Source organism: Dromaius novaehollandiae, chromosome 12, assembly GCF_036370855.1.
Source record: "Dromaius novaehollandiae isolate bDroNov1 chromosome 12, bDroNov1.hap1, whole genome shotgun sequence".
Lineage (NCBI taxonomy): Eukaryota > Metazoa > Chordata > Aves > Casuariiformes > Dromaiidae > Dromaius > Dromaius novaehollandiae.
In genome coordinates, this window is record NC_088109.1 from 9,294,702 (window position 1) to 9,304,675 (window position 9,974).

The 9,974-nt window shown below is 41.4% G+C and overlaps 1 long non-coding RNA gene across 1 annotated transcript in view; it reads left to right on the forward strand.

Annotated features, from left to right (window-relative positions):
• Nucleotides 1-5,115, forward strand: part of LOC135329683 (uncharacterized) — a 27,966-nt gene extending 22,851 nt beyond the window's left edge. Inside the window, exon 3 of the long non-coding RNA XR_010391232.1 lies at nucleotides 4,744-5,115. This is a non-coding gene — a long non-coding RNA (uncharacterized LOC135329683). The remainder of the gene's footprint in view (nucleotides 1-4,743) is intronic.
• The last annotated feature ends 4,859 nt before the right edge of the window (nucleotides 5,116-9,974 follow it).

Consider the following 9,974-nt stretch of genomic DNA (forward strand, 5'->3'; position numbering starts at 1 on the left):
TCCTTTAATTCCAGTTTTCTATGCATTCTCCCCAATCCCAAGACTCCCTTTTGCTTCCTGAACCACTATGGCTCCTCAAAATTAGAGAGTGAGAAGATTATATAGCTTATTAAAAATATAGCACATACCATAACATGGTTAACCATCACTGGAACTACTTTTAATTTTGTAGCCTTTTCTCCAAAGAAATCCCTTGGTCTTTTTTGCATAGTAAGCAACTTGGAACATTGGAGTATTTTTTTCTTCCATTTGTTTAGCTTCCATTTGTTTAGCAGTCTATTAGCAAAATAGACAACATTACCAGAAAAAGAAATATCTTTTATGGTTCCAAGGACGGTTAAGGCCCTGTCCTCAAGGCATTGTTCTTTCATTTTCCAGGTCCTTAGATCCTGTGCTGCAGACTTTCCATCTTTGCCTTCCTCATTTGTAGCCCTTGAGCTTCCAAATCCTTGATTTTCCCTGTGCCATTCAACGGCAGGAGTCTAGACGGGATAGATTTGACTACTACAGTGTCTTTGCTACTCGATTACTGCTGCTCAGTCACATCCCATAGTCTGATTATCTTGCTGATGAGATATAAAGCAAACAGACATACCCAGTAGCCTCAACAGGAATGCTTTAACTTCATACTTAAAAGGTTAGTTATCCTGGGAATTTAAAACACACTCAGATAATGTACATAGGCCCTTTTTCCATAAAAGGGGTCATATAAGTCTTTAAAGGAAGAGCATGAAAGCCAAAGCACATGACTTTGTAGGCAGGTCAAATTGCTTTTAAAGTAACATGATCTCTTTACCTCTATCTCTGAAAGATCCATCAGGGGACAAAGGAGGAGTGGGGAATAATATCACTGCTCTTGTCAATTTTGTTATAAAACCTATTGAAATAAAAGGTGTTTAGAAGAGATATTCATAAAAGAAAATAGAAAGGAGTCCATTTGCTAGAAAAAATGAACAATTTAATTGATAAAAAAGGCTTATTCTTACTGATGAAAATTATATAAGAAAAAGAAAAAGCAGAATTTGAGAAAAACAGGTCTATGAGAAACTACCAAATTCAAGAATGTATAGAAAATAGAGATTATGAGGAGCTTCAATTACATTTTAGAATATTCATGAAATTTAACATTTTCATATTAATGTCAAATATCAAATAGCATCTCTGGTGGTAAAATGAAATCAACAGGTTGAGCCTCTGCAAAAATCAAGCAGCTGCCTTTTGTAGACTTGTAATGGACAATACTATAATAATAAAATAATATAAAATTTCATAAAGGGATTTCCAAAAGGTTTTTTAAGTGGAGATAATGCAGTTTGTAATAAGTTCACAGAATGCATTCACCTTCAAGTTTACTGTTTTCTCAGCCAATATAGAAATACTCTCAAGTAGAGATTTTTTTTTCCCAACTGAGGAGACACTGATTTGCAACTGGAAGATGAAATTAAATAGTTTGATATATTGCCATACATTCCTCCAGCTCCTTCAAGATTTTCTACCCATCTGCCCCTATCTGATTAGTACATTTCCTTTTTACTTACATTATATAGGTATGAGTAAAGAAATCATGTTCCATGAAATAAAGGTGAGCCTTACATGTAATTGATGCTCAGTTAGGTACATCTTAAGGGAATCTGACTTTTTGGAGAACACGTGCTCAGCAAAATTTAAAAACTGACCCCTGAGCACCCTAAAACTGTGGCATCCAAAAACCACTAATGGTTTTGGTAACTATTAGGATGGTGTTTATTACTTCTTTTTCTGTATATTCTTGTGGTATTACTCACTGCAATATGACATAAGCACATGGACTTTGAGTACCATACAGCTATTAGCTATCAGCATCCTGACATACAATAACATCTGCTCTTCTAATAACCACTGGAACTTTTCAAAGTGATGCCTAAATAGAGGCAATCATATGCCCATACCTGTATTTACAGCATTCTTCAAGTGTTTTATTTTTTGTTTAAGTTCCTAAGGGCCATTGACTGTCATTAAGGAGAATGTACATCAGAGTATATATCAGAAATACATCTTTTCTCAGAATAGAAATCAAGATCCGTAGGCAGAAAAAACTCTACTTAAATAGGGCTCAAGTAGGAATGATAAGTGTGGGCTAACCCATCTGTTGGTCTTCTACTATAGTTGTTCTAGTTGAACAAGAATTACTGTATTTTTGTTAATTATGCTTACTACACTTTACCCCATACAATGGGGACCCATTGTGCCGGGCACAGTACAGGCACAAAGGAATAAGCAATCCTTGTCCTGAAGGTCTTCAACTCTAAATAATGTATATTCATCTCCTGCTATCTCAGCCTTCAGCTAAAGCTTACTTTCCATCACTAACCTACAGAGTAGTAAAAGAGCTCTGAAGAAAGCTCTATCTTTGGTTTAAATAATTAACAACATTGACTTGAGTATCTTGGGAGCACCACTAACCTCAGCCTTCCCAGCAGTTTGTAAAAAAATCTATTAGTCTAACTCACAGTTAGTTTTATGACCAGGATTCTCTACCACACTCACCTTGTACCACTTAGGACCAGGTCTGCAGTTGGTCAGTCGTGGCAGGTATACATTGAAGACAATGGCAAGACACCAGTTTATTACAGCTGAGAATTTCATGCCAGCCTATTTTGGGACTGAGTGAAACTTGTCCTCCATAACCACTTTATAATCAGAGAACAGTGCTTTCTAGAGTGGCTTGATATGATACCAAATCATGCTTTAAGTATTCTTGGCTTATGGTACGTCACAACAAAAAAGGAGGATGACCTAGACAGTGCAGAATGTCCACCTGACAGGGTCCACAAAAACACTGCGGCTGTGATAGGATGGAGAGAAATAGTTTAACCATCAGTGAAGTTGCTAGCAGTGAACTAAGTAGGCTCGGTAAAGCGAATGGGAGAGTTGGACAGTTTATGTGTCAGCTTTTCTGTAATGCCATATGGACTTTCATTTATTAGGAAAAGTACCTTAAAGAATGATCAATCAACCTGTGATTCTGTCTTTTGTGCTGCAGAAAGAAGGAGAATATATTATTTATTTGGATTTTCAAGGGATTTTCCATTTGTCCATGCCTTATGTCCAGTGTTTTTAATCAGAAATATGAGGTGCACTCCAGCCTCCCTCAAAAGACATGAAGCTACACTTCTCAAGCCAGGGAGTAAAACACTATACAGCATTCACATAATGCCTCCTAGGAATGAAGTGCATGTCGTAACACCTTCCTCACCCACATTTTAGAAAATGAAAATTTTACAGACCTATTTTCCACTGAAAGATCATTGAGCATTGGGATGGCCTGTCTTAAGATCGTCTGTATATACTGTGGGGGTGCTGCTATGTATTTGTGTAATATAAAAAACATGGGGTTGGTAGGGAGACTGAGGTTATATAGCTGAGAGCCTGACAATTGCATGCCACTGTGCTAGATGTCTTGATCAAAGCAGTACAAAGAATATCTGCTTACATGCTACAGGTATGACAACACCATGACCTATTGCAAAAGACTAAGCTTGTGCCTGTGATAGATATCAGGAAGAGAGCAAGAGGGTTAGAAGATGGTATCAATAGCCTGGGTTCCCAGAAGAGCATGTTACTTGTTAAGTGCAAATTACTGATAACGTCAGGAAGTGAATCACATCCCATACTGCACAAGGGTACAAAGACAACAGTTCTTAGTAGCCTCTGCCATACTGACCAAGGCTTCTGAACCTAAACCTGTGAGTAATCTGTGAGAATATAAGTGGGGAACACCAGCCAGACCCCTAAGATTTTAATGCTACTTATTCAACAGAGCTCACTTTTACCTTGTTTCTGGCAGTGATGGATCTTCACTGGTTCAGATGATGAGGAAAAAAATAACAACCCAAGCTCCCAAAAGTGAGGTAACATGTCAACAGGAATTTTTTCTTATCCCCACAGATGACAAGCAGAAACCCTAGGATTAATACAGTATAGATCTAGAGAAAAAAAGGAAACAGCAATCCCTTCTCTTTTCAGCCTCCTTTGGCTTTATCAGCACAGCAAATATTCTAGGATTCACATTGAAACGGGATTATCTATCTTCAGGAATTCTATTTAGTTACATAATCCTTTCCACAAGCTTATCCGACTGCCTCTCTATTCAGAGGGTCATTCCAGAATTTTGCTTCTTATGTTACTATTAACTGTCTTCTAATTTCCAGTCTACATTTATTTGTGACAAATTTATGGCCATTTGATCCCAGGCTAATATTAACCTTGAACTTATGCAATTCTTCCTGCTTGATATTTACCTCTAAGGGTATTTATAAATAAAGTCATCTTGTCTCATTCTTAGCTTGGTGAGGCTAAAAAAGATAAACTGATGTTTATTAGAAATGGAAGTCCTTCCTGCATGTGAATGAATGAATGCACCCCTTCGTCTTGTAGATTAGCCCCAAATAAGCCCCTCCTTTACAAAAATAAATATTCTCAGTTATATTTAAAAGATTATTTTTGTTTTTTGTTTGTAGTTAAAACTATCAAGTATTACAAAATGGACAAGGCCCAGTCATTTATTTAGCCAAGATGGCACTATTTATTGCGCTTTTCAGCTACGGTCTTGCTCTGCAGGGCATTGGGCCGCGCTCCTTCCTGACAGCTATGTTTGTAACGCCTCACGAGCCAGGAGAATCTCTTCAGTTACCTTCAAATACGTTCACAGAGCAACGCAAGCAAACCCGCCTTGTAAACCGCTGTAATTCTTTTTATTGCCAGGCTCGCTTGGCCTGCTGAGCACAAGGACCACGATGATGATGTTCTCCAGGAGATTGATTAAGCCGAGGGGAAGGTGCCGCATTCACGCGTTCTGACATTTGGCAAGCCTGCTGTGCTCGGAGTTTTGGGGGGCTTTTCTAGAGTAACTATCACCACACAGGGGCCCTGTATGTTAACTTACTTCTCCCCCTTAAAAAGAAACACTGAAAAAAAATCTCTTTCACACTTCTGAAACCTCTATCCAATTTTTTTCCTCCACTAAAATCATGCTAGCTTTGCACAGATCAGTTGGCAGCCTCAAAAATATGTAAAACTGATTTGAAAGGTTCAGGGATTTCCAGCACTGTAGTAAAGTGTCATTGACAGCAGCATACAGACCTTCCATTTTTCTGAAGGAATCTTGTTTATAAAGCAAATCTGAATGTTACAGTGAATATTTTGTAGGTGTCCCCTCAGCAAAAGAGAATTATTAATTGTCACCACCCCTGCAAAGCTGTCTCTGCGTCTTTGCTGCAAAACTGCTACTTATAAAAACTTGTCCTGGCAGAATTCAACTATCAAAGAGAAGAGCAATGTATCCTCCTGCTTTTGAACCTAGAAGCTACTGCATGTACAGTCTCTGTTCGCCTCTAACTGTTGTACTTCATTTTAAAACCTGGGAGGCTTTTCCTCCCCTGCCAGGTATTCTTGGGCAAAAACTTCAGAGAGGAGCCAGCTCGGCATCAAAGTCAGCTGGGGCAACAGGAGGCTTTGGGAGAACTTCCCTCAGTTTGATTAAATTCTGTCTCCTCTGCTGACTGGTTGTTTGCACCCTGCCTTTCCCTCGCAGTCTGTTTATTTTCCTCCACGCTTGCTGCTCCTTTCACCTCTTCTCCTATTCCTTTCTTGCCTTTCCCTTTCCCTCCCTTTCCCTTTCCTTTTCCCTTTCCTTTCAGTTCTTCCCTTTCTACATAAACACACGCTCCCTGCCCTTCATTAAATTGTGCAACTAATGTGGCATTTGCTGCTGCCTCATCAATCACCCTGCTCGTGCGCTGCAGTCCTCGTCCCACCTTGGAGCTCTGCTGGGGGTTCGGGCTCTTTGGCGAAGGTGCCGCCTGCCTTTGCACGGCACCGGCACAGCAACGCCCCTTCGCAGCTGGTCCTCAGCCGCTGGAGTACATCTCGTTTGGAACTAAAAAAAGTGCATCAACAGCACGGATGGAGGAAGGACAGTCCTTCCTCGCTGGAGCAGCTGCAGCAGAAACCAGAAGACAAGAATCCTTCCTCGCACTGTCATTTTCCCCTATTCCCTCATTTCTGCTTCAGCCACGCCAGAAGAGGACCGTGTTCAGTATCCACTGGGGATAAAGACCTTACGCCACCCACCGCAGCAACAGAAACTGCAGCTTATGAGAAAAGCGGCAAATATCACTGTGGCTAAAGCGAAGCCCAGATTCACTGCTGGAAAACACGAAGCCCACAGGAGCACGCCAAGGGGATTCGGGACCCCCCCCGCTTCACCCTGCGAGCTGGCTCTGGCACGGGCAAACGCCTCGGAGACGGCGCCGCCTCGCCGAAGAGGGGGATCCCTCGGCCATAGGAGGGAACATCCGCACAGCGCTATAATTAGCTCTAACGCCGCCCTGGGCTGCGAGTGAAGCTGTTGTCGCTGGAAAGTGAAAACCCGCAGTGGGACGAGGGGCAGCGTGGCTGCTGCTGCGGGTGGCACGCGTGTCCGTGCCGGACCTGGGCAGCTAAACCCAGCCCTGCGCCCTGGGAGGTGCCATTTTGGGTGCCCCCGGCTGCCGCCTCAGCTCTGCCCGTGGAGAGGCCACCCGGCACCCTGCTGCTTTCCCTGGCTCTGTACAGCTCGGGTCTGAGGGGTTTCGGAAGGGTGGGCGAAAATTTGCAGATGCAAATATTGCTGGTTTGGTGCTAAATGAAAAATCTGGCTTTCAGACACTGTACGGCTGATTCTCGCACAGAACTCAGAGCGGCAGGAGCTCCCGACACCTCAAGACACTGCAGATCCTAACGCTTGTTTCCAGTGCTTTTTTTTCCTCTTACATTTGCCCCTCACATAAGGCTCTATAACTGATCTGAAACAGAGGACCAGCAAAACCACTCAGCTCACAAACTGATTTACAGTCAAGTTTAAATATGAAGTTGTTTCATATACAAGCACAATACTCTTTGTGCTTTCTCATTCTGCTGACAGGCAAAGAATATTGAATGTTAGTTTTTTACTGCGTAGCCAGAGTATTCAGAGATACCAGCCAAGGAAATGGCTCGCTTATGTAGCTGTTTTTAATGATCACTTTGTATTCCTAAATGTTTTGCCCTGACAAATGAGTTATGTTGAGCAGCACAGAGTCTCTCATTGTGGCTATTGCACTGCATAGGCCTTCACTGTGCTTTATCGGAGAGGCGCTGGCAGTGCAAGCCCTAACAAACTGTATATAAAGGCACAGAACAACAATGCTGCTACTATCAGTGTGGTGTCCAAGAGGGCTCTTCTCGGTATTCACAGTCCTCCCCATACGATCCCCAAAATCATGTTTTCCCTGTGTAAATACACTAAATATCAAGTCAGTTATGGAACAATTAGAATTTTGGTAAGTAAATGTTTCAGGGCAGGAAGAATAGCACAGTCAAAATACCTAGGTGCATAGCTGCACAAATGAAGTGTTGTATGTGTGCAGAAGCACTTCTATTTTTTCAAACAGGATTACATACTTCTCCTGAAAAGAGGCAGTTTAGCTGAGCAGCCCAGATCCGCGCACTTAAAATCTCAGGTGATTCATTTTCCCCTCTGCTCCACTTCTCCGCCCGGTCACATATATCCCTAGACAAATACTGTACCGTGACGATGGCAGAGGTGGACCTGGAGACATCTGGAAATCCCAAAGCTTGAGCTCCATTGCGTTTACTTCTCCCAAGTATTCTGGCAAATAAGCTTAACAGTAAAAACATTTGCTAAAAAAGCAACCAAAGCAATTATTCCTGAATGTTTCAGAGCGGCAAGTAGTAACTGCAGGAACCCCATTCTGCGAGCTAATGCACTTCCCTCAGAAAGAAGAAATGTAGCAATGTCCCTTCTGTTTTTCTACTTCTAGCTAATCCTAGTTAGTAAACATTTCTAAAAAGCAAAGCAAAATTTCTGTAAACAGGTTCAGCAAATGATTTTAAATACTACTAGAAAAAAACGCCTCTATACCAAAATGCATTTGCTTTGATATATTTGACTTAGTTTTATTTTCCTTCTACTTAGGCATATTAGAGACTTCACTCCTGTATGTGGCATTATCTACACTTCCCGGATAAAAAATTTCTATGTGCAGAACATCATTATCTGTAGAGTATATTTGTACAAGTACCTACTTACCCAAAATTGTTACACCCATAAAATAGTGAATCTGTTCTTCCATTTTCAGTTGTTTTGCGTTTTGCAATACAATTTAATAGGTTGAACTCTAAGAAGGCCCGGACTTGGTGTTTTTACACTGACAATGAATCACAAGGTTAAAAATGCCCCTGAAAAGCTGAAGGTTGCATTTTCAAAGTGAAGGCCTATATTTCGTAGAATTATTTTTCTTCTAAACATGCAAAGTTGCAAAGTTGAATGTAAATAGACTCCACCAAAAGAAATATGTACTCAAACTTAAGGAAATCCAAATATTGAACTCTTTTAAGGAATGGCAAAGCTAAATATCCAAAAACTCTTGACATATCTTCAAAGTAAATTCCTTTTATATGTTACAGAATTGCTTTTTAGGTCATCATGTTGAAACTAGTAGCAATGAAAAATGTTTCTAGCCATCAAGTAAAGAAAAGAAAAAGAATCCTTTTACTCTCTGTAAGAAATTTATAATAGTTTATTTGAATACAGGGGACTATCACAGCACTGTGAAAGTGCTTGATGCTAGACTTTATTGAGAACTGAGTTTACGTAGACGAAGTTACACTGGATCATTTGGCTGTCTTGTTTTAAAAACTAATTTATTTGAAGGGCAGCATTGAAAATTTTACTACCTAGAGATAAAATATTTTATATTTTAATTACATTCAACAAACAACAGTCAGTTTGGTGGTCAGAGGTTATGAACTGCCTTTTTGGAAAACATCTCCCAGCAAATGGCATCTAGATGTGAAAGCAAGCAGTCACACACACTTGACTGATTTACTGTTACGGTTATGGCCTAGTTCCTGTTGAAAGAGAGGAAATTGATCTCTCTGCTAATAAAAAAGGAAAAGAAGGCATTTTGCAGAATGAGACTGCACTTTCAGGATATAAGGGGAGCTGCAGGAACAAGACATTGAAATGCAGTGTTGCTAAATTAAAAAAATTGTTACGGTGGAAAACATTGTAATTTTTCCTAATATTAACCTAATTAAGCCTCTTCTGAACTGCACTTAGTTAGGAGCTGTCAAATTAAGAGCCGTCACATCACAGCGGTTCACCAGGACTTGCAGTAGATCAGCACTGCCTTCTAGCATGTGCAGTGCTGGGATCTGCCGATACGAAAGCAGCTCCCGGGTGGCGACCTCGTGACCTGGTGCAACAGACAATTAATTTTGCTTCGTGCAGTGCCTCAAGCCATAACTGAACCTGCGTGGACAAAAAATACTACCTGTTATGGTGGGATGATTCAGCAGTAAACGGTTAGACTCGATAATATTTATTTGGTTACCCCATTTTAATCCAGGTGAATCTGTATTCCTATTAATACTGCTTTGGTTATTAGTGTGGGTGTTCACAAACACTGTCCCAGCTTCCCAGGCAGGTTCCTCCAGGAGGCTGAGATCCTCCAGCGTTCGCTGAGGGCCGCAGCAGCCCGTGTAAAGGACTTGCCCGGGGAGGCAGGATTTTGGAAAGGAGGGCACAGCCCTTCCCGGGCATCCTGTTGCTCCAGCCTCTGATGTCAGCATTGATTAGCGCTCGGCAACTCCAGGCGTTCCCGCGCGGCCACATCACGTATTCTGGTCACTGCCCTCGCAGCAACAAAGACATCTCATGTCTCGCTCCCAGCAGGACAGTCCCGCACTCCTCTCTCAGCCTCGTGTCCTGGAGTACCCACTGCAGGGCAGGGAATGGCCTGTACTTATGTTGCTAATGTTAAATACGATACCATATTTTCAGCTGTAGTTTCAGTGACCAAATTTTCACTCCAGCATTATAGAAGAACCTGCTAAATGCACTTACCTTAGCCAGAGAGGATGAAGTGGAAGAGGCAAAAAAATGCGATTTT